The 25538-nt window shown below is 41.4% G+C and overlaps 1 long non-coding RNA gene across 3 annotated transcripts in view; it reads left to right on the top strand.

Annotated features, from left to right (window-relative positions):
- The first annotated feature begins 7394 nt into the window (after nucleotides 1–7394).
- Nucleotides 7395–25538, top strand: part of LOC306913377 — a 129725-nt gene continuing 111581 nt past the window's right edge. For 2 of the 3 annotated variants that reach the window (XR_013788524.1, XR_013788525.1), the window contains exons 1-2: nucleotides 7395–7492; nucleotides 8384–8556. This is a non-coding gene — a long non-coding RNA (uncharacterized lncRNA). The remainder of the gene's footprint in view (nucleotides 7493–8383; nucleotides 8557–25538) is intronic. The other variant, XR_013788526.1, reaches the window with a different exon arrangement.

Consider the following 25538-nt stretch of genomic DNA (forward strand, 5'->3'; position numbering starts at 1 on the left):
ACATGATTGCTAATTTAATTGTAGCTTTTATTTTCTCATACATGGTGTACAAGTCTTCACTGTCTTGTATGTGGGCTAAGCGGTCATTTTATGATATTCTGTACAAAACAACACCAGTCCTGTGAAACCAGAAAACTGTCTTCTAGATAATAAAGCAACTTAATTATAATAATGTAGAATAGTTTACAAGTCAATGTGTGTGACTTGTGTACTATATTGCAGGGGTGGGTGGCAGTTTGTGTCTTGGAAAACAAATGACTCATTGATTTTACTTGTGATTTATTTATCTTGGTTAAATGTTCAGAGTCAAGAGTTGTTGTTAAGCTGTGGTTTGTAGGAGTGCTGTGTGTCCATGTGTGTTCACACATTTAGCGAGTAACATAAAATAGAGAGTCAATAGTAAACTTTGTAATTTTAAAGCATATAACATTTTATAAGATAAATGAAGATCACGATATAAGGAGCAGTTGTATCTTCATCAGAGCTGGTTCTACTTGGTTCTGTTGTGACTGAAGGAATGTCTCTGCTTCAGTAACAATTCACTGTACTGATACAGTACAGACATTTATGCTTTTAATACTATGTACATAATGTCCATACATGTATTGGATATAGATAGAGCATGCATGGGGGAGGAGGGAGGGGTGGAGCATGCAGCAGGCTGTTAAGTTGTGATTGGCTGAGAGATGGTTCTATTGTTCGCCTCTTCGGCCTATCAATCCAAGCAGTTAGTGGCTCCACCTCAGGCTCTCTAGTATAAGAAGAGTTGCTCTGTGACAGTTCTCCACAACTGCTCCATGATATCAATCATTTCTGATCAGATCTGACTGTGGACTCCAGACTTCAGGAGAAGATGAACTCTATCAACCTCAACTCTGCTGAACAGGAGGAACCCAAAGACCATGGTATGTACCATATGCATTGTGCAATGAACATAGCTTAGATTAATATTATTATTATTATTTGGTGTTTAGAAATAAATAGACAGCTGACACACTATTTCTTAAATACAAATTTGGGATTCATTTGCTGGTATTAATTAGGGAACTAGATGTACATTTCACAAAGTTCTGTCTTTCAACCTCTCAATGTGTTTTCATTTATCTTTGTTCCCAATCCAGTGTTGCATCATCAGTCTGGCCTCCCTGTTTTACCAACAGTAAATGAACATAGAAGCTTGGCTAAACCAAAACAGCACGACTGTGACCAGTGTGGACAACGCTTCCATTACAAATCTCACCTTAAAAGACACCAGATAATTCACACTGGAGAGAAACCCTATGGATGTGATCAGTGTGGACAGCACTTTTCTGCAATGTCCAGCCTTAAAAAGCACCAGAGAATTCACACTGGAGAGAAACCCTATGGATGTGATCAGTGTGGACAACACTTTTCTGAAATATCCAGCCTTAAAAAGCACCAGAGAATTCACACTGGAGAGAAACCCTATGGATGTGATCAGTGTGGACAACACTTCTCTCAAATGTCCAGCCTTAAAACACACCAGCAAATTCACACCGGGGAGAAACCCTATGGATGTGATCAGTGTGGACAACACTTCTCTAGAATGCCCCACCTTAAAACGCACCAGAGAATTCACACTGGAGAGAAACCCTATGGATGTGATCAGTGTGGACAACACTTCTCTAGAATGTCCCACCTTAAAAGCCACCAGAGAATTCACACTGGAGAGAAACCCTATGGATGTGATCAGTGTGGAAAACACTTCTCTCAAATGTCCAACCTTAAAACGCACCAGAGAAATCACACTGGAGAGAAACCCTATGGATGTGATCAGTGTGGACAGCACTTTTCTGAAATGTCCAACCTTAAAAAGCACCAGAGAATTCACACTGGAGAGAAACCCTATGGATGTGATCAGTGTGGACATCACTTCTCTGAAATGTCCAGTCTTAAAAGCCACCAGAGAATTCACACTGGAGAGAAACCCTATGGATGTGATCAGTGTGGACAACACTTCTCTCAAATGTCCAGCCTTAAAACACACCAGCAAATTCACACCGGCGAGAAACCCTATGGATGTGATCAGTGTGGACAACACTTCTCTCGAATGTCCAGCCTTAAAAAGCACCAGAGAATTCACACTGGAGAGAAACCCTATGGATGTGATCAGTGTAGAAAACACTTCTCTCAAATGTCCAACCTTAAAACGCACCAGAAAATTCACACCAGAGAGAAACCCTATATGTGAGTAGGAAAGATTTCAGATGCTCAAATGATGTATACTTTCACAAGGTTGTACACAATGGATTTAAACTGCTCCCTTGTGGTCGATGTGGAAATAGTTTTACTACATCAATCTGATTAAATAGAGGCTGATAAATATCAGCACATCTACATAAAAGTGTTGCATGATGTATTTTGATTGTGTTGATTAATTGCAAGTAAACTTAGCATAAAGAATGGCTGTGCAGTCTCAAATAAAGGCAAACAAGTCAGAGGTGTTTTCTGTTTTTCTGTTTTCTGTTTGTTATTAACTTTTTTGTACTGTGTGGTAATTCCAGTCAATCACATGAAATACCATTTAGAAGGAAATAACACACCATGTAACAGCAAGATAAATGAAGATGCTGTTATGAACAACATACTATGAACACAATTTAACAGCTTAATTTGGAGCAATCAGGTGCAAATTAGGTCTATATGTGTACTTGATTGTCATGTCTATCTGAATGGTTCTGCTTGAATAGCAAGTGGAACGTGAGGAAGACTCATACAAGGACATGAAGGGGGCACTGGTAGGGGGCAGGACTGATACGATCTATAGTTCATACTATGAGGACAATTTAACAGCTTAATTTGGAGCAATCAAGTGCAAATTAGGTTTCTATGTGTACTTGATTGTCACATATATCTGAATGGTTCTGCTTGAATAGCAAGTGGAACGTGAGGAAGACTCATACAAGGACATGAATATGGGTTTAAATGTAATAAAAATGTAACTCACAACAGAATATGCAGAATAATAGATACATTTTTGTCAATACCAGCTTTACTCAAACAAGCTAAACATTTTGCCACCATGGCTATAGGTAAAGCTCACTGTGCCTTTGTTGGATTTGGCTTTGTATGTTTTCCTTCCATTCCCTCCCCTCACCAAGCTCACCCATAAACCAAACCACAGAATGCAAGAAAACACTACATTCTATTGTTGTACAGTTACAGTAGGAATAGACTTGAACAGATTTAAGAATGGTATAAACAGTAGGTCATAGTTTATCATAACATATTTGACTTGTTGAACGTCGGTCTTGCAAGACCATAATTATGGTGTTAGTTCAAAGTAGTGACATTGTTTGTGTTACAGGCCTCACGATTGAGTTGCCTGATGGCAGTCCTGTTGTACAGGGAAAATATAGACAGGAGATTTATGTTGCGTTCATCAGAGCAGGCTGCAAATCTGTCTTTATTCACAGAATCTTATGTTCATATTCTTTCTCTTTTTCTCTCTTTAAATTCAATCATCATATTCATATTATTCAATAATCACATTCACATTAATATTTCACAATTCACAATAAACTGTTACTGTAGAATAATACAACTTTACACATTTGGTCTTTTCTGTCGTCACATTTCACCAAAATACTGTATAGAAAATACATTTGTACTGTATGTGCTCCAAAACTCACATTTGTAATACTGTTACTTTAATCAGTCTCTGTACTTTACTTTTTCAGTCAATACTGTTTAAACCTTGTATTGTTTACTTTTTTAGTCAGTCTTACTGCATACAGAACGTTTTTTATAAAACACACTTTGCACTGAATTAATTAAAACACTTGTTCACAAAATATCACAAAACATTCAATAAACATTTGTACATTATCACACCAAATGTGTTGCTAAAACTGCTAAACTGTGGTGTTAAAACATATATGTCAGTGAGCTCCGTTTTTTAAGTACATTAAAGCACCACACTTATAATTCCCGTCTGGTATTGGGCTGAGAATGCGTTGCGTGTGGGTTAACCCGTTTAGACCCGAGAGCAGATTCTACAAATGCCTTCTATGATCCTGACAGTTTTCTGAAAAACCCTATGTCAGTGGTTCTCAAACATTTTCATGTCAAGGACCCCCAAAAATGTAATGTAATCGGTCGCCGACCCCCACTCTGAAAATACGTTGTTCATGTATGTTGTATGTTGGCCACAGAGGCCGAAACGTTGCGTTTTTTACCCCTCCTTGGTAAATAAAGCTTTTGGGGAGCTTTCAAAATGATGTGCAGACTTATTCTTTCTTTTGCAGTCTGTTCTTTTTTTGTTCGAGCACCCGTTGAATTAACCCGGGATGTGCGCTGTGCACCTCCTGACCACTTTAGTTCCAGGGACCCCCCCATAGATGCAAAGATTTGAGTTAAAAACGCTCTGAAAGAATATATATTCAAAGATTTGAGCCACGTTTTCACGATATAAAAAAAAAAAAGCAGAACTACAAGCTCATAGCGCGGCACTCTGAGCTTGTAGATCTGCTATTTTTAGCTAAAGTATAAGAAAAATCATTAAAACACCAAAAGGGGTTCCCGTCCAGAGTAGGTTAATATCTGGAGTGGGAGGTCAGAGAATGGACCCAAACGAATATCTGAGATTTCCACCCCTAGAGAATACACCACTCTGGGTGGGTCAGGAAAAGTATTGCGAAGCTGTGGGTCAGATTTCAAAATGCTAGTTCCAGTGCTTGTTGAGAATGGGTTTAATATGTTCAGCAGCTCTGGGAGTATTTTGTGATGAACAGTGCAGGGGACTGAATTTATTTTTAGGGACCTCTTTTAGAAGGTCAGCTCTGCATGGGTCTCTCTGCTCAATTCTATCAACAGCAGTACAAAGTTGTACATAATATATAATTTACATATCATTTAAGGAAAGCCTGGGTGCGTTCGGAAATGCGCACCGGGAGCACACTCGCCCATTAGTTTGTATTCGGTATTTTAGCCGTGACGTAAGCGCCTCCTCCAGAGCCAATTCCGAGGCCTACTGTTTGCGCCGCCCTCCGTCGGAGCGGTGTTTGAACCGATCCGAGACTAATTTTACCGCTTTCCTTGCAACAATACAAAGCTATACTGCTCTCCTAAATCTGGCTGTGACAGGTCGTCTGCCCCGGTTGGGGAACCCTAGGCCTTTGTATGGCTACAGTGCGACTGGTTCAATCCTACCCTAAATCTAGGCCTAAGACGTGACACTTCAAAGTGGGGTACATTGCATCCACTGGTCAATCCAAGGGCCTACCACGTACTCCACTCTCTTGATATGTTCTTTCCCAACTCTTGGAGAGTATGTAGGCCTTTCCCTGGACCTTCTAGCGGCTAGAAGGTCCAGGGAAAGTCCTACATTGTAGGACTAGTAGCATGCCAAAGTTTGTGCTATTGCCATTGAGAATGCATTGGGCGTTTAAGTTAAATAACTCAGAAACTACAAATCATTTCAAAGTAAAAAGTTCCAGCATGTGTCTCCACAGTAAGCTGAATTATAAAATGTGTGAATAGAGTTTCACGGTGAAAGTAATTTTTTGACGTGCCATAGAGCTGCCATTGAGCCCCATTATAAATTTCTCAAATTTGAAAGCACTATATTTCTAAAACTATGAAACATTTCAAAGATTTCTTTTCAGGCAAACATGTCCACCGTAAGATGAACCTAAATAGGTTTGAATGGGGTTTCTAGGTGTAAGTATGTAGGACTAGTAGCATGCCAAAGTTTGTGCTATTGCCATTGAGAATGCATTGGGCGTTTAAGTTAAATACGGGGAGGAAATATGACAGCAAACTGCCTGTCATATTTTCTCCCTATTCCAAAGCCCCCCCAGGTACATTATATATTTAAACTATTTTCAGCAATGGTACACTTATTTTTTCAGTGGGTAGATCTTGTTGAGCTGGTCATTTTGAAAGTAGATCTCACGTCATAAATGTGTGGGCACCCCTGTTCTAGCCCCTAGGATGACCCGAGGCCCACCACTTAAAAACCACATGAACTCAAACTGAAGCAATTCAGTAAAGGTCAACACTTCCTCCTGGGGTCATTTTAGGGGCTGGGACCTCCAGTAAAAGGCCTAAATACTCTCCAAGAGTTGGGGAACAACATATCAAGAGAGTGGAGTGGTAGGCCCTTGGATTGACCCAGGACCAGTGATTAAATGTACCCCACTGAAAAATAGCAGATCTACAAGCTCGTAGCGTGGCACTCGGTGCCGCACTACGAGCTTGTAGATCTGCCCAAAGTTGAAGGGCTTCAACCTTGGGTACTGGGTAGCTGAAGTTGAAGCTCTGCCCTTCAACTTTGGGCACTTTTACATGTAGGCTGACCCAAAGTTGAAACAGTTGCAAGGGGGACATCTTTGGGCATGGGGTCCTCATCGTTGGATATGTTGTTCCCACAACCAAGAAGAGTATTTTACCCTTTACTGGAGGTCTTAGGCCCTAAAATGACCCCATGAGGAAGCATTGACCTTTACTGAAGTTCTTCAGTTTCAGGTCATTTGACCACCTAACTTCAGATTTGGGCACAATTACACCATTGCTTCAGTTTCTCATCCCGTCCATCAGTAGACCTACTAGTGTGATTTTGCAGTGTGGGCCTGGGCCAGGCTTGTGCCTATAGCTTTTGCCTATAGCTACCAGCAGAGGTCACTCATGTCCACCAATTAACAACCCAATGGCCTCAGGTTCCCAGAAGGGAAGGCCTTGTTGGCTGCCAAATAACAGGTCTTTATGTTCTTCTTCCTGATGTTGTTCCACATACCTTAGCAGCCTGTCTCTTATTGCCCACATCCTGGTTGTATTCCCAAGGGAAATCACATGCCAAATTGAGTCGACTTGCGGTAGAGGGCAGCTCATATTGATTTTCTGCTTATTGGCTGCATGGTGGTTAGTGCTGTATTTGAGACCACCTAAAGCCAGACCAAGTCAAGACAGAGACCCAAGGGGGGTAATTACAGAGTCAATATTATTTAATTCCATAAATAATTAATGTTCAAATAATTCTGATTTTTCAAAAGGGAAATTACATAATATTGTACTGGGCTGCGTAGGGCATATCAGGTTTGTTTATGGTCATGTGTTATGTCTGAGTCAGAGTGATCCTTCCAATATGGGCGTGTGGGTTTTATTTGTGTGGATATTTCTGAGAAAAGAAAAATCCTTTGAATTTGCCTCTGGGGGCCCAATTCCCTGCATAGAGACCGGATGTTGTCCTATTGACTCTCCTCTGCTCCTTTGTTTACATTCCTGATCCAAAATTTATAATTCACAATTTTTAATATGTTATTTGGATGACCCTAAGGATCATAAAAAAACTTAAATTATTACTATTGCAATTTCTTTTGGGACAAATCTTAGATTGACTGGCCTGTGATGATGACGTCTGGTTGCTAACCTGACTCCGCCAGATGGTGGCAGTAGTGAGTTCCTAGAAGGAGTGAACTTGTGAAGTTGTGAACTCAATACTTGCGGCGGTGTCAGGTTTATATCTTTGCAGGTGAGATATCAGAAAGTGGGTTAATTTAGACACATGGAGTAGTATATAACCAGGGGATATGTTGATAGTGGAAAAGGTGGCCGTGTGTCTCCACAATGTTTTGGTTGGTGTAGTCTTGTTCTGTTTAGCAGTTTAGCGACTATACGAGCTGCTGCTGCCTGCTACTGTGTGACTATTGATGTTATTACTTCATTTCAACTCACTGTAATAGTAATATGCTATGCTGGAAACAGAACTATTTGGTCTCATGTATTTTTAACTTATTTCAAATTTGTGTCTGATGTTTTTTGTTTATGTATTATGCTGTTTATGTCCAGTTAGTCTTTTGCAATGAGGAAGCCAATAACATGCTGTATTGTGAATGTGATGAAGGCTGGACACAACGTAGCCCGATAGAATGAGTGTAGGGAGAGGGCACATATGGGGCTAGACATAACTGTCTCTTACTTGTGTTTAGCCCCTTTTGGAACCCTACGTTAAAGTTTCTGACATTACGTCTAAAGTCATCAAAATGTCAGAAACTTTAACGTAGTGTTCCTAAAGGGGCTAACTTGTGTTTAACTGTCTTGTTGTTGCGGTTCCGTGTCCAGTAAATCGTAAAATCAAACCACACTGATATGGACTCAGTGAGTGTGTAACACATGCTCAAACTCATTGTTGTCACCGATAACTTGTTTAGTATTTTTGCCTAACTTCACAGAGAAAGTGTGTGTGTGTGTGTGTGTGTGTGTGTGTGTGTGTGTGTGTGTGTGTGTGTGTGTGTGTGTGTACATGCACACATCTGTTGTATCATTATATATTATTATTGCTCAGCATGCTACCTTTAGCAGATGGTTTCATGTGTCCATTAGATAGATTTATAATGTATCGATCAATTATGTTTTTTAACAGCTAGAGGTGTCCCTCGACTCCCTCCATCTGATCAGTTCACTCTGGAAACAGAACGACCTGACAACCACTGATCCAGCATGCAGCCAAACCAAATATAGAAAACATTCCTGAACCTGAAGGCGGTCAAGAGTGGAAGTCTGGGCCGCGATGCGTCACCGACGGGTCACCGACCAGTAAGAACTGCACTAACACTCACATAATGACGAAAGAATAAAATTAATTCTGGATTTGAACGAATCAGACTGATTCATTCAAATTCATTCTTGAATTAATTACAGAAGGAGTATTAGAGTTCGGGCTCTGTAGCGGCGCTCACACCTACACATTTTACATTACTTTACATTTGAAATCGGTCTTGTGTGGTCTTTCTTTATTTGGTCTCCAATACAGTACGAATATTAACAGAAAGCATCACAGCTATACACTCTTACAGTAGAAAACAGGACAAATACAGGTCCTGGTCCAGGCACCTAGATTGGTAATTCCCGATCTCGACGACCTTTGCTGCATGCCCCCCCCCCATCTCTCTCCCCCTTTCCTGTCAAACTACTGTAATCTATCAATAAAGGCAAAAAGCCCCCAAAATATCTTTAAAAAAAGAAAAATACAGTACAAGACAGCAAAATAGACACTATTCAGTCAATCTAAAGGTAAATGCACATTGTGTTCTTGCTAAGCATACAGATTACAGTACATGATACTGACTGTCCATAAAGGGTGACAACAGAACCATGTCCATATGATCCATGGGAAGTGCATTATTGTGCTAGTCATGCATGTTACGTACAGTGATGCCTTATTTAGGCGGATGCATTGGAGCCAATACAATATCACATTGACACGCTCAGTTGAATTCCTTATTTTAGTGTTGATTTTAAATACCGTTATACAAAAATCCATTCTTATTATTCTTAGTCTTATCACAATAATCTCTCAGAATAGGCCATAAGAAAAGGCACAATTTTATAATGGTTATCAACAGGTAGATGGTCTCGGCTGGGGTTAATTGAAGCCACATTTTGTGGCATTTTTCTTTTCCAGTGCCCATGCCCATGTCTTCATATAAGAATAACCGGAATACGATAAGGGTGGAGAAAAGAAAATCATAAAAAGGTGATTTGAACATTTTATAATGGCCGATAATGGGGCTGAAGGTTGTGAAGTGAGTTCTTAAGATGTCTGATTGCCACACAGGAACAAACGGGTGCTGAGCCCATTCTGCCAATCTGCCTCACTGATTTCCAGGCACCAGGTTGGTGATTAATGTAAATCGTTGCTGTCGGGCAGAAACCTTGTATCTCCATATTTCAACATTTTATGTTTTTTTCTTCCCCCTGAAATTAATGCAATAGGCCTACTTTAACGTACAATTAAAATAGCATTTTCGCTATACCTGTATTTAAAACTTCAGTGAAAGGGAAACTAGTTTGGCCTGCCTGTGGGTTTTGTAAAAATGTAATAAAGAACTTGAACTTGAACGAATGAAAAGTATTAGTTTGTGACTAAATAATAACTCCATTGGAAGTTACCCCCCCCCCCCCCCCCCCCCATTTTAACATACAAGGTTTCTACCCGACACCGTTGAAACGGCAGGACAAAGACAGCTGTCTGAGTGGTGGCACAGACTACCCACAATACCTTGCTGCTTTGCCTGATTGGGCTAATAACCCTCATTGTCCGTCACCTTTTTTCACTTGAGGAAGAAAAAGCACTAGTGTCTAAAGGATGGAATTACACAGAAAACGGTGTCTTCTTAACTCCTCTGCCCTTTTTATTCTGGACCCTTTTTCGTCCCGTATTAAAATCCTGCACCATTACCTTCCCATCCATCTAGCTCACTTTAATGGCAGCCTCATAATTATTTAGATGATTATGTGTTGCAAGCCATTTAGCATGCTCAATGACACATGTTTAATTTATTTGCGGCTGCGTGCCGTTAGCAGGGAAAATAATTTGAGATGTGTGCTGTGCTGCCGTGCCGCTGCTACTGCAGTGGTGTTGCCAGTGGAGTAAATCAGTAGGGAAAATTGTTTGATATATTGCAGCTGTTGTTATAATAATGTGTGATGCTGTTTTCGCACGGCTACTGTAATACAAATGAGGTGTGCTTTGGGGCAGCGCCGCAGAGTAACGTTTGCTCGGGCTAATGGCACATGTCTCTGGGCTGACCGGTGAACCAATGCACCGTACTCCTCCATTGAGCAAGCTATAGGCCATGCTAATGGGCCCAAATGCCTGATGGTATCAGTGGCGGAAGAAGTACTATACTCAGAAATAGCAGTACCACAATTGAAAAATACTTTCTTCTTCAAAAGTCCTTTCTTCAAACGCATTAGCATCAAAATATACTTGCATCAACAAAGTAAAGTGCTAAAATTATTGTTCAAAAATAGCAAATGTACAAGCCCACAACACGTCACATGACAATGGGTTGTGAGCTTGCATATTTAACATGGGGCATAATTGGTTATTGTATGTTTTACATTTTTTGGGGGGTGTTTTTGGCCTTTTTATTAATTAAGATATACAGTAGCTTGACAGGAAACGGGGAGAGAGATGGGGCAAGACACACAGCAAAGTTCGTACTTAAGTAAATGCAGTAGTTACTTAAGTTCACACCACTGGATATATGGTTATATGCTCTAACTACAGCACAATGGCCACCAGGGGTGTTTACTTTTCAACTCTTTGGAGACTCTTTGTGGGGCAGCGGTGGCCGAACGGTTTGCGGAGCGGTCTTGTTATCGGAAGGTCGCCAGTTCGAATCCCCGGACCGGCACGTTAAAATTACCACCGCTGAAGTGCCCTTGAGCAAGGCATTGAACCCCTACCATGAAATGTTCTATGAGCAGGATCTGGCTGTAAACAAGCATCTCGAGCTTAGTCCATTCACCCTGGGTAAACAAAGAACTTTGCTTTGCTTTGACTGGTTTCAGGACAAGAGTTATTGAGTTTTGGCAATGTTGAATAATTGGCTATTTAATTAGTAGAAGCATTGACTTATTTAAGGTATTTAGCGGAAAGCAATGAGCAATAGAATATTAAGCTAGAAATTGCTCATAAAAACGACATTGTTGGAGCGTTGCCTGAGGGGTTTGGACGATTTGTCACCCCATTGCTGTTGTAAATAGAATGTTGTTTTTGTTGCAGTTGGTTGATATGGCCACTAGGGAGTAGTACAACCTCACTGATCACCCATATCTCCATAGATAACAAGACAAACCTATACAAAATATTTTAATGTTTGATTACATTTACTGTAGCTTACCGTACATTCTATCATTTTACTAGTTTATATTTTTAATTCTAATATATTCTATAAATTACATTACAGAAAATAAACAAGTCATGTCATTCTGCCATTTATTTTGGATTTTGACCTGACACTACACCACAGCAGTTTATTGTATTCTTGTTTTTAAAGCGTCCTTGGATTTTTGAAAGGCACTATATAAATTCAAGTTATCATTATTATCATCATTAATCAATATCACAATTATTTCACTTTTGCCTTGATTACAATTAATAATAAACTATTATAAAAAAGAATTTAGAGAAAATAGCAGAGAGACAAGCTCACAACATGTTGTGATTTTGATATGGCATGTTGAGAGCTTGTAGATTAACTTTTTTAGTCCGACCACTGTACAACAAGGTATAACACTTTAAGTGGTTAATCAGACTCATCGATTTAATCGATTTAAAAAATATATATTAAAATAGTTTTGGTAAAAAAAAAAATATATAGGCTATATATGACCCCCCCCCCCCCCTTTCCCAATTTGTAGTGTGAACAGAGCAGAACACAAAGTAGGCCTACTGAAGGCTGTTACCCCATATGTTGTTAAACAGCAGACAAGCGTGTGTGTGTGTGTGTGTGTGTGTGTGTGTGGTCTAGCTGTGGTTTGACGTACGCAGGGCACTGAAGTCTGTCACCGTGTGTTCCCACGTTGCACTGCCATCTCCAACATCTGCTCTGACTTCTGTTTGTGAAGCTTCTGCAACTATCAAAGTTCTCTGCTTGTCAGCACCTGGTGTCCCTGGGCCTGTCTGTTTCCATGTAACGGCACCATGTCCTACAAGTTTTTTCTCTCCCTTTCAAACACAACGTGTGTCAAGAGCACACACGCACGCACGTACACACACACACACACACACACACACACACACACACACACACACACACACACACACACACACACACACACACACACACACACACACACACACACACACACACATTTACAGCCAACATATTGTTTCTGTCGGGCATCTTTGACCTTTTCATGTTTTCTTTTCCGGTACATTAATGCCCTACTTTGTCGTACAATAGCGACTATCAAAGTTCTCTCTCTCACCTGGTGTCCCTGGGCCTGTCTGCTTCCATGCAACAGCACCATGTCCTACAAGCTTTCTCTCCCTTTCAAACACAACGTGTGTCAAGAGCACACACGCACGCACACACACACACACAGGCACACTTAACCATGGTTACAGCGTATAGTGCAACAGTATAGGGAAAATAGCCGATCTTAAAGCACGTTCACAAGATCCGTTGTGACCTTGTAGATCTGCTATTTTCAAAATATTTTTAAAAGTAACCATGGTCAAGTGTGCCTGTGGGTTTAATACCTATTGAAACAATGAAAAGTATAGACGACCTATAGTAACCAACTGCTAAATAATAAATCACTGCATCCATGCATTGGAACATTTCTTTTTTTTTGGTATTCCAGCGATGATCGGCGATATGCTTATCGTCATGCACAATGCACATACAGCACCTTGGCATGCACATTTAGCTCATAGATGCATTTGCGACATAAATGGAACAGCGGTGAATATCATTTGTGAGATCATGACAATCCATCATCACAAATGTGCAGTCCCATTCAGCCACGTGCATCACATGATGTAGCTGCAGTTGTCCCTGCATTTATGATGCTGACAGTGATTACAGTCGGTGTCACAAAGAACAGGGGAGAAAAGAGCAATTAGCTCATTCAACCATATCTGCATATTAATGAGAGCCGTACTGTATATAATGGCCATGTTGTTGATGCTATATATACCGTATCATGATGGCATGTTATTGTAAATGTACAGGCTAGCCACACGTTTACATCTACATAACCTATGTTATTGTTGTGTGTGTGTGTGTGTGTGTGTGTGTGTGTGTGTGTGTGTGTGTGTGTGTGTGTGTGTGTGTGTGTCCATCTCAGAGGTCTATCTCATAGGTCCACACACACACACGTGTGTGTGTGTGTGTGTGTCATAGCTTGTTTAAGTTTTTGTAGTTTTTCTTTTACAACCCTTAGTTGAGTTATGTAAACTTGAATCTTAATACAAATGCAAAACGTACATCTAAAATCCCATATTAGAATAAAATATAGCATACTGTAACTTGCGAGAGAGTAATCCCCCCCAACATTCTGCCAGAAATGGCATGATTAGATTTGAAGGACTGTACCTCTCAACAGACAGAACTAATAAGAGATTGCTACCATATATCAGAGGTCCATCTCATAGGTCCATCTCCATCATTTAGGGATGTTTCTTTTTAATTACAATGATCCCTGCTCAGCAGCAGCTACACACTAAACAGTCAGGAACTATACTTATCTATAGTTTTCTAAATCAGGGGTTCTCAAAGTGGGTGCCGATAATATTTGGTTATTTTGGTTAAAACAAAAAGGTTTTTGTTAAAAGGTTAAATCAGTAATCATTGCTATAGAGTGTGTGGTCAGTAACGGTGGTCTCCCTGTCTCTCCAGCTCTTCAATAAACAGAAAATACATTTTCAGGTAGGTGACAAAATTTCACTCAATGAGCTTAATTATTTGTTATAGTGTTCCAGTTCCAATTTTTTCTGCTCTTTTCTTTGTGTCATCACTTACAATTCCACTTTTTTAATCTGTATCCTGACTGCGTTCTCCATCCTGATTGGATAAAATTGGTATCCCAGTTTCAGTTTCTGAAAATGCATTTTCTGTTTTATAAAAAGCTGGAGAGACATGGCGACTCCTATTACTGAACAAACATCTAGCAATGAGTACTAACTATCAATGGGCGGCAGTGGCTCAGGGGTAGAGTGGCTGGATGGTAACCGCAAGGTTGCCAGTTCGAACCCGGGCTCCCCCATAGTTGCTGTCGAAGTGTCCTTGAGCAAGACACTGCACCCCTAATTGCTCCTGATGTGCTGGTTGGTACCTTGCATGGTTTCCGCCGCCATCGGTGTATGAATGTGTGTGTGAATGGGTGAATGTAATGCACAATCTCTGTAAAGCGCCTTGGATAAAGGCGCTATATAAATGCACCATTTACAATATAGAGCTTTTTAACACTTATTTTAACCTAAGAAAATCACTTACACTACCTTTGATATAATTTTAAACTTGAAGTACAAAGTTATTTTCAGTCAGTTCTAACCAAAACAGCTATATATTTTTCCTCGCTAGTCGCTTACATATCTCAGGGAGAATAAATGGCAATTGCGCTTAAATTGTTTCCCCTGATATGAAGTTGCTTGGAGGAGCACTTGTTTGTATTACTTCAACAAGGCAGGCACGCGAGAGAGCTGGCTTGTGCAGATTCAATTACTTTGAATGTACAACCCAAATCTGATTTAGGAAAACACTTTTCATATTTATTCTGTCATCATCTTATAATTATTAACAATAATGTTATGCTAAATGTAATAATACATTATGCCATAAATACTGTATAAGGTGCTGGGAGTGAAAATTCTGAATATAATGTAGGGGTGCCTTGGATGAAAAACATATTTATAGGGGTGCCCTGAGCCAATAAGCTTGAGAACCCCTGCATCACACATCTTTCACCAAAAATTGTTAGAACACTATAATCTTAAACTAGCAATATCTCTTAGGTAAGATGCAAGGAGAAGTAGCTATAGTATTCTGGCTTAAAGAAAGAACACGTTGTGCTGTTCTGTGCGAGGTTTGCTCCGGGCCCCAGCTTTTCTCTTCAAAGGGAATTCAAATTTGCCTCACTGTACGCAGGAGTTAGGGGGAAACTACTGGCCGCCTCATCTTCATCATTCAGCAGCTCAGAGGTGCACTCAAATCTCTACACCTTAAAATAGGAACATAGCAGGAGGGAGGAGCGTGGGCAGAACGAAGGAGGAAAGTACAGCAGAGGTCATTCAACTTTTGAATTGTACTTGGCTGCACCTTCAATTCCTGAACAGCAAAATTATACTTTTTTTCTTTACGCCATTATACCAAACGGGTTCAGACAAACTCAGGGATTTGCATGAGAACTTCACAAATGGCCTCTATAGCTTTCATCACCTGTCCTATAGACCGATTCAGAAACGGGTCACATATTTCCTGTAGGCGGAGACGACATATCTGCGGTGTGAACAGTCGGCTCTTCTACTACATTGAATGGTAGAGTGACTGATGTAAGTCTGCTCAAACGTTACTCTTTTACCTGCTTTTTACTAACACTAACTTTACAAAGATGCCCAGAACATCGGGAGGAACCTGTGTAGTTTATGGCTGCTCCAACAGTAGTGGCAACATTCAACTTTGGAGAGAAACGGAATGTCAAAAAATACACTGCGATGGCTAAGACCAGAGCCATAGAGTAATGGTTGAGACCTTTTACAGTCTATGGTTGAGACGAAGCAGTGAAAGGTCCTGAAAGATACATAACGTCAGTCTTAACCAATACCCAATCTTTCTGTTGTATGACACAACAGATTGTGTCCGTATACAGTAGCTCAGTCGTTAGAGCTCTCGCCTTTGGACCACAAGGTCATTGGTTCAAATCTGGGCATCACCAACTTAGCGTATAAATAGCACGGTTGGTGACGAACTGTTTCTATTCTCCAATCAACACCAGAGTCTTCTAGAACCCTGCCTCCGGCACCCACAATCAAACCGATCCTGTCACAATGCCATGGTGTTCTTTTTCTCAAGTTCAGTCTTCCATTTTTCTATCTTTCTATGGCTTATTGTGCATATGTTCTTATTGCTTGGTCCTGCCTTATCGCTGCTTGCAGCTAAATTTTGACATTCCGTTTCTCTCCAAAGTTGAATGTTGCCACCATAGATATATATATAGAAAGCTAGATGGCTCACCCGCGCTGCTGGCCAATGAGAGCGACGTTGCTACGTGGCGGCCATCTTACCGAGGGGCAGCATAACATTGTCTATGGGCATATACTTTTTAAATGACCATAACTTGCTTAATTCACGTTTGGTTTGTTATAAACGTCAGAGACGTCCGCATACTTATATGCTTTTATATAACATTTTTATAAAAAATAAGATTAAGCAGATAAGTGTCCTGAATCATAGCCACATTGATAACGTTTGTATTAAACCAACCCGTTTGTAAATCCGTCAAGATTTGAGCGAGTTATGACTATTTTAGTTTGAGCTGCCATAGAACATACTGTACCGTAGCCCCTCAGCAAGATGGCCGCCGGGTGAACTACGTCAGAGACTCCGCCTTGAGCCATCTAGCCTTTATATATGTCTATGGTTGCCACTATGTTGGAGCAGCCATACACTACACAGGTTCATCCCGTTGTTCTGGGCATCTTTGTAAAGTTAGTGTTAGTAAAAAGCAGGTAAAAGAGTAACGTTTCAGCGGACTAACATCAGTCACTTTCCCATTCAATGTAGTAGAAGAGCCGACTGTTCACACCGCAGATATGTCTTCTCCGCCTACAGGAAATACGTTGCCTGCGACCATGAGACCCGTTTCTGAATCGGTCTATGCTACATGTACGTGATTCTTTGCATGTGCACTTGCGCTTGTTGACTGTTTAGATAATGCATGGGCAACTGGCTGCCCGGGGGCCACATGTGGCCCTCACCTTCACTTAATATGGCCCTCAGGTTAATATCAGAATACTGATATACTATTGATTTCAGCTGTTACAATTCCAAACATGACCCGCTTTAATTACTATATTAGTAGCTGAATGACTAGTATTTGAATTGTATTGTCTTTTTTTATGTTCAATGCATTTGTATTTAAATTCATAAAGTTAACATAAGTATAAATGCCTTTCAAATAAAATAAAAATGTTACTTTTCAGGATTCCAATTCAAACACAGCAAAAAAAAAGTCAGGATTTCAATTCAAATATAGCACGAATAGCTGATCGCCTATTTTTGCTACGACAGAAATATGCAATGTGGCCCTCTGGAGTGAGTGTGGAATTATATTGGCCATCTTCAAAGTTGCCCACCCCTGGTTTAGATAGATGCCATGTCTCGCAAAAACCTTTTATTATCTCCATATTTCAACTCTGTATGTTTATTTCTTCTTCCGTAATTAAATATCTTGTAAAACAGTGCGCAAATGAAGCGGAAAAAACCACCATCCACAACCTCAGAATGTGTCACATAGCAATGCATTTTGAGCTGTAGAGATATATCTAGATATAGCTCCAGATATAGATCTACTATATTTTGGAACATTTTGGAAAATTAAAGTGGTTCGGTCTGTGAGTTTTCATAAATATTGAGCCAATAAAGTAAATAAAAACTACTTGAGGTCTCCATTACCTGAAAAGTAACTTACTTGAGGTTTGCATTTCATGAAAAGTATGTTTTGCATAGTGTTGATACTGTATGTTGTTTAGATATTTTGTTTAGATCTATGGACTGAATGTATATTATTCACATAATTATTTAGATAATTTAGATGGACACAATCTCTACTTATTACGACCTGAGGACGGCCGGAGGCAGGGTTCTAGAAGACTCTGGTGTTGATTGGAGAATAGAAACAGTTCGTCACCAACCGTGCTGTTCATACACTAAGTTGGTGATGCCCAGGAATGTATATTATTCACATAATTATTTCGATCATTTAGATGGACACAATCTCTACTTATTACGACCTGAGGACGATTCTACAAATGTCTTCTAAAATGTCTGTCAGTGGTTCTCAAACATTTTCATGTCAAGGACCCCCAAAACTATATGTAATTGGCCGCCGACCCCCATCTGAAATGATGTTGTTCCAGGGACCCCCCAGAAGCAAAGATTTGAGTTAAAAACGTTCGCTCTGAGAGAATATATATTCAAAGGTTTGCGCCACATTTTCACGATTTTCCAAAAATAGCAGATCTACAAGCTCGTAGCGCGGCACTCGGTGCCGCGCTATGAGCTTGTAGATCTGCTATTTTCAATAGCTAAAGTATAACAACATGCTTAAAACACCGAAAGGGGTTCCCGTTCACCTCGGCAGACCACCCTGCGGTCTTCACTTCACAGACTCTGACCTTACACGTTGTAAGTCGCTCTGGATAAGAGCGGCTTGCTAAATGCTTACATTTTAATTGTTAAAAGTTTTTTTTTCTCCCCCTACCTGCTCACTTCCAAATCCGGAACGAGGATGCCACGGCGTTATCATATCCCCTCTTCATCACTGTGCTCGGTAATAATAACACGGTGACAAGGGCCTGTTAATTAACAACTAAATGATGATTGAGGCTTTACTCACCTGACTGCTTATGGGGACGCCGCTAGGTTTCTGATTGAAGTCTCTCAATCAGCCGCCTAAAGTCGCTAATCAGCAGCTTGATTACAATACAGCAAAGCATACAGTACCTCCCCCCCTCCCCCATTTGTTTCAATTAATCACATCGTGATGTTAAGCAGACAGTAATAATGGAACAACCCCCGCTGTCTTGCTGTGCTCTTCTTGCTCTACTTGTGTTGTTCTGCCTCTCTGGCTCTAGCCGCTATCTCCATGCATGCATGCACTATTTAAATACCCATACTGGAAAACAACAACATATACTAGTGTATACACACACAGGCAGGGACGTGCTGCACAGATAGACACTAAGTGGTGCTAAAGCACCTGCCCTTTTGCCCTCTGGATAGCAATGTGCCCTTTTGAAAGTTTTTATTTTAGTTTTCAAAACTAAGGAAAACATTAACTCGATATAGACTCAGTGAACTTGCGATTGAGAAAGGCCGCCATAGGCAGCCTGGCTCCCAAGAGAAGACAGACTGTGCACCCACTGCACACAAAACGAGGTAGAGACTGAGCTACACTTCCTAACCGTCTGTCCACTGTACCAAGACATCAGAGACATATACTTTCCACGGATTACAATCACCCAAAGAGAGTTTGAAAACATGACTAATGACAAAAAACTCCCATATCTGTTGGGTGAAGTACAACAATGTGCAAACACAGCAGCGAGATTTGTGAGCTGCTGTGACAGGAGAAGGATGTCAAATGGAATACAAGCACCTTAAGGAATACAAACCATATGTGTACACTGTTTATCAAAAGTATAAAGCTAACGTATTCTATATGGATGTATATTGTATAACTATCTCTGACAGAAAATGCTTTTTATAGTTTCACAAGATAGTATTACCCAAAGTGCTAATATAACACAGCTCTGTTTACACCTTTATTTAATTCCTATTTATATCCAATATTTATTTGTAAATACATTGTTCTATTTTGTCTTGTTCCACTTCTGCTTTGGCAATGTAAACGTATGACATCATTAAATCAATGTACACCAACAACAAATGTGGCGTAAAGATTGATGGAAAACGCACTGACTTCTTCTTGAGAGAGAGAATATCAGGAGGGGGTGATCAGGACCCCACTAGACCACACTAGACTTACTAGACACCTGACATCCCCCAAATCCGGGGGCTGCCCTAAGGTTCGACCTCCCGTTAGTTCGACCGGATTAAGGTTGGTGAGGGATGCGTTGCTCCCGTGCTTGCGGTTATGTTTAGGTTAGAGTTAGAGATAGGGTTAGTAATGGTCGATCTAACGGGAGGTCGAACCAATGACATGTTACCCCAAATCCAACCCCCATGCAATTGGCATGGGGGGACAGGCCATTATTGTCTCATGTGGATTATAGTGAAATAGTGATTACCCGACAGAGAGGCCAATGAGTGTATGCCCAGCGTTAGTGGATTCTTACCAAATCTGAATTGACAGGGTGGAGGTGGGTGGTTAAGTTCAATCCACTATTGCTGATGAGCGAGGCTGATTTCTATTAGCCTGCAGCCTTCAGATCAAACACACTATTCTATTCTGCTGCAGAGAGAGAGAGAGAGAGAGAGGAGGGACTGGGAGAGCCTCTGCCACCAAACTTTTATGACATAGACTGTCTGCTTAATGGACTGGAGGATTCTTCCCATTTAGCCCTGTGCGGAAATAAAGAGAACCTGGTTGGTGCTCAGGAAAAATGGCTGCCTCCAGTTAAGTCCCCCAGTGGATTGGAAATTAGGAAATTATCAGCAGAGTGATCAATCTTGGAGAGAAGTATCTGTTCCCAAGTGAAACGCCCCAGTATTTCACTAGATGGGGTTTCTGAGGCCGCTGTGTGTGTGTGTGTGTGTGTGTGTGTGTGTGTGTGTGTGTGTGTGTGTGTGTGTGTGTGTGTGTGTGTGTGTGTGTGTGTGTGTGTGTGTGTGTGTGTGTGTGTGTGTGTGTGTGTGTGTGTGTGTGTGTGTGTGTGTGTGTGTGTGTGTGTGTGTGTGTGTGTGTGTGTGTGTGTGTGTGTGTGTGTGTGTGTGAGTGAGTGAGAAAACTTTGTCTGAGCAATTATCCTATGTATATCACTGCCTGGCCAATTGTTAAAGCAGGTCTGACTGATTTTTCCAACTCAGTCACAGATATTGGATAACTAATACTGTATAATTGAAAGTGGTAGTGGTTCAGGTTACTATGTAGCCCCCACAACTACAGTATGGCATGCCACCAACCCACAGGGCCCCTTCTGTTGTGTCGGATGTCAGTGCATTGTTGAAAATCAAATCTCCATATATGTGCATTTGGTTTATGTTTTGTCTGACATCAGTGCTTGTTGATCACTGTGTATGTGCATTTGACTCCAGTCCGATATATGTGCAAATCGCCATATGTGCATTTGACACGGTTTCTGCTGTGTCAGTGCATGTTGAAAATAGAATCTCCATGTATATAGAATGAGATAATAAGGGAAATATTTAATTAATTTGTGTTGCCAAAGCATTATTCACAACACCTCTCGACCACCGCCCCAACTCACTAAAGAATCCGTTTGAAAACAACAAACGGAATCTTATTTTTGAGGATTATTGACACTGCATTGGGATGTAAAAGTCCACCGGCAATGCACCAGGCTCCGACGTTAAAATAGACGTGTCAGAAGAGAAAGTCTCATCAGATTGGCACTTGTGTCCCAGCTTTCCCCTGGCTGACAGTTTGAGAACCCAGCAGCGTATAGGAGAGAGTCCGAGCCAGGGGGGCCCGCGCTACCAACAGTCTGAGGCCCCAGCACTATATCGTCACTGTCGGGTGGAAACCTTGTATGTCCAAAACCAATTCACTTTTTAGGAAATGGCTGGAAAAAAAAGAATCTGTGTTTGTTCCAATAGTTCTGTGGTTCTCAAACTTGTGAATTTCAATTACACTATTACTCTTGAGTGTCACTGTCTATGAGTTACAATACAGACCTGTAAGGGTCCATTTAGAACCCACTCGAGGAACCCTCAGGGTCCCTGGACCCCATTTTGACAACCACTGCAATAGATCCAGTGTATTAGTCAGTGACAAGTTCTTATTAATACGTATAATACTTCAACTTTAATACTTGTAACATCCTTATAACATCCACATACTTAAGTCTGTGGATGTTAAATTTACATTAACAAGAGCATTCAATTTCACTTTGAATTTTGTCCAAAACAGCTCAATGCATTCGGAACGCCCTGTGAACTTGTACATTGGGTACTAGAAAAAAACAACTTAAAAAGTTTAAATATGGAGATACAATGTTTCTACCCCGTCAGCAACAATGTGAGGGTGTCAGAGAGCCAGAAGCTCCAGCAGTACCAACAGGTGGTGTGGTGTCTGATAGGCGTCAGGAAGCCTAAAAGGCAGGATGTTGATGTAAACCAATGATGACAAACAAGATGCAAATTGTCAGAGTAAATGTTCAGTAATCCCCCCCCCCCCCCATCCCCAGCTGCTTTGCTTTGATTGATGGCGACACACGGACGCATTCAGAATTATAGAATTGAAATAGAATCATACGCATCATGCGTCATCACAAAGTATCATTAGTCTACTGACCAGTGTAAATGATGCTGACGTGACTAAACCACATGCGTCAGACTGCGAGGTTGTTTTGCCATAATTGTTTCTGCGTAGTGCGTACCTCAAGCTGTGTAGTCAAGAAATAGCAAGCATTTTTGAGCACACTGCACCAATGACTGGTCCCTACTGTATGTCCCTATATATGTTTGGAGTTTGAACAGCTGCAATACCGCTGGGTGACCTGAAGTGGCACTGCTCCTAAACACACACACACACACACACACACACACACACACACACACACACACACACACACACACACACACACACACATTGCACTGCTCAGTTAGCATGGGTGTGATTTTACACTCAGAGTTCATTAACAGGGAGTTCATTAAAGGTGATCTAGACAAGTTTCCAGTGTTTGTACACAGAAGTGAGTGAGTGTTTCCAAACAGATTCAAATCTAGCTCCACCCCCCTCCCCCCGTCATTCTATTGGCCGAGCCAGGTCACTTCAGGCTATGGGGTTGTTGTTGCTGTTGGGAGGTGACGCAATGTATATTTGCGCTCGTATGGCTAAATATGGCATTAAAAGAATATGAATTTCTATCGTACTTATCTTAATTACAATGAAAATGAGTTGGCACACTTTTTTTTTGTGGTCGCAATTCTCGCAAATGGCGGCGGTGCATATAAAATATATATATTGCCCCTCAAATGCCCCAGCCACCAAAGCATCGTTCATGTGAACTACTTTGTCCACGGTTATTCAATGTAATGATAAAAATCGCTGATTCGCTATATGACGATGATCTGTCATTGATCCTCTCGCGGACCGCGACCACTGTAGAATCCACGCTGCAACCCGCCAGGCAGGCTCCAGACAGCCGCGCAGATGGAGCCGCGGTGATCCGGTGGTGGTGACTGGTGATTCACTATAGCGACTTCCACCATTTCAACAAATAACCACATACAACCCACTTCACATGAACGATATTGATGTAACCAGGAGATTTGGTGGGGGTCCGATCATCCGACGTTCTCTCGTCTCGGAATGACTTTTTGCGTTCTGCAGAAATTGTGCTTAAAATTTGAAATAGCAACACCCAGCACAGGATGTTTATAGAGTTTTTTGTGTGTTTACTCTTGTGTACTTTATACTAAATAAATGTTTGTATTTTTGTAATCATTGGCCCCAAAGCTTTCTAAAGTTTTCCAGTGATTCATTCATTCTACCATTAGTAATGACAAGGGGATTTCTTTTGGCATCTGAATGAAATGACAAATATGGAGCCGGTGCGGAGTGAGCTAGGTTAGACCAACGTAACACACCTGCCACCATCAGCGTGGACAGGACCTGATGGATCGGAACCCTGAAATAGTTTATGAAGTGGTGTATTGATGGTTTGGCCGAGGAGATGGTGAGACGGAGAGAGAGAGAGAGAATTAGTGTTATGAAATGGGCTCCCTAAAGCCGCGGGTCCCTGTGATGAAAGCTGTGCAGGGCAGGGGAATCTTTTATAAATTGTCTGTGTGGTGGGCCGGGGCTTGGCCAAGATGAGAGGCGGAGAGGGGGTGGAGAGTGGGGAGTAATGGCTACAGCCAGGAGATGTCTGGGTAGGGATGGGGTCACAGGGTCGAGAGACAGAGAGAGAGAGAGAGAGGGAGGGGGGGGGGGGGGGGTAGGGAGAGAGGGATGGAGGGAGAGGCAGGGAGAGAGTGGGGGAGAGAAGGAGCGAAAGGGGGAGAGAGAGAGAGGGGGAGATACACTGGGAAAGGAGAGAGAGGGAGGGAGAGAGATGCTATGGCCTCCACGGGAAGCTGCGGTGGCGGCTAGGTGCTGATCATTCATGATGGCACCTCTGAGGCCATCCTGTAAGGAAGAAAAATGAAAACTATTAAAGGCTCACTGGGCTATGTTGGCTTTGGCGTGTCAGCAATTATTAGCCAGGGACACCAGTCTTTAGGTCCTCGGATATAGGAGAGGGAGAGGAAGAGGGGGGCGGTGGATGGCTTGGGGTGCACAGCGATCACTGCCACATATACCGGCATGTGTGCTGCAGAACTTTTGTGCGGCGCTGGGGTCATGTTTCCTTACCTAAATTATAATCTGTCACGGTTTGCGCCCTCCAACAATACCAAGGGATCAGAAAAAAACATGCATTATAAATCACATTTAGGTTAACAGTTAATCTAACTAATTTATTTATTACATTTTATTTCATATATTGGGCCTAGATATTTTATATTTATATACAATTTTTCTTTTTTATGATTCAAAAATCACGCTTCTCGATTATTCAATTCATGGAGAAGCTAAGTAATCGATAGAATAATCAATCAGAAAAATAACCCATAATTGCATCCCTAATGATGATAATCCTGGATTTTCACCTACAGTGTATATATATACCTCAAGAGTTAAAGATCTAGAAGGGTCCATTTGGTTACCAAACTCTCCATCATTTAGCTGGGGATCACCTGGATCCCCCTCAAAGACACCTACCTGGACCACTGGTTGAAAACCAACTGGTAAATGGCATCAGAAACGTGCCCTATGAATCACATGCCTACTGTACGATACAATCAAGGTCGCAACAGTGCCGCTAACGGTCTAACACCTACCGTGCAGTGCATGTTCACACATTGCATTGCTGCGTACATAGCTGCTGGGCGAACGTGGTGTCCTTGCTGTGGTTTGCTCTGCTGTAGAAGACAGATCCTCTATGGAGTAAGTCTCATTACTCATTACAGTCTTTGAGGACGCGGGGGGACCACCTGAGACACGTATAAATTACTAGCTGTGTGCAGTGTGCCCGGGGCTAGCACTGTTGTTGGGCCTGACCAGATGGCCTGTGATCGACTCTCATACGGTGCAGCACGCACACTTGCACACACAAACGCACGCACGCACGCACGCACGCACGCATGCTTGTATTACTATGCTTGTGAGGACATCAGCATTTTAGGACGGTGAGTTTATGAATGGCATTTACATAACTTTTTGCCACTTTTAACCATATAACCCCAAAGTGTTTTGAGGATGTAGATCTGCCATTTTCAGTGCACGACACAGGCGTGCAACTAAGTATAAATGTC

This window comes from Electrona antarctica (assembly GCF_951216825.1).
Source record: "Electrona antarctica genome assembly, chromosome: 20".
Taxonomy (NCBI): domain Eukaryota; kingdom Metazoa; phylum Chordata; class Actinopteri; order Myctophiformes; family Myctophidae; genus Electrona; species Electrona antarctica.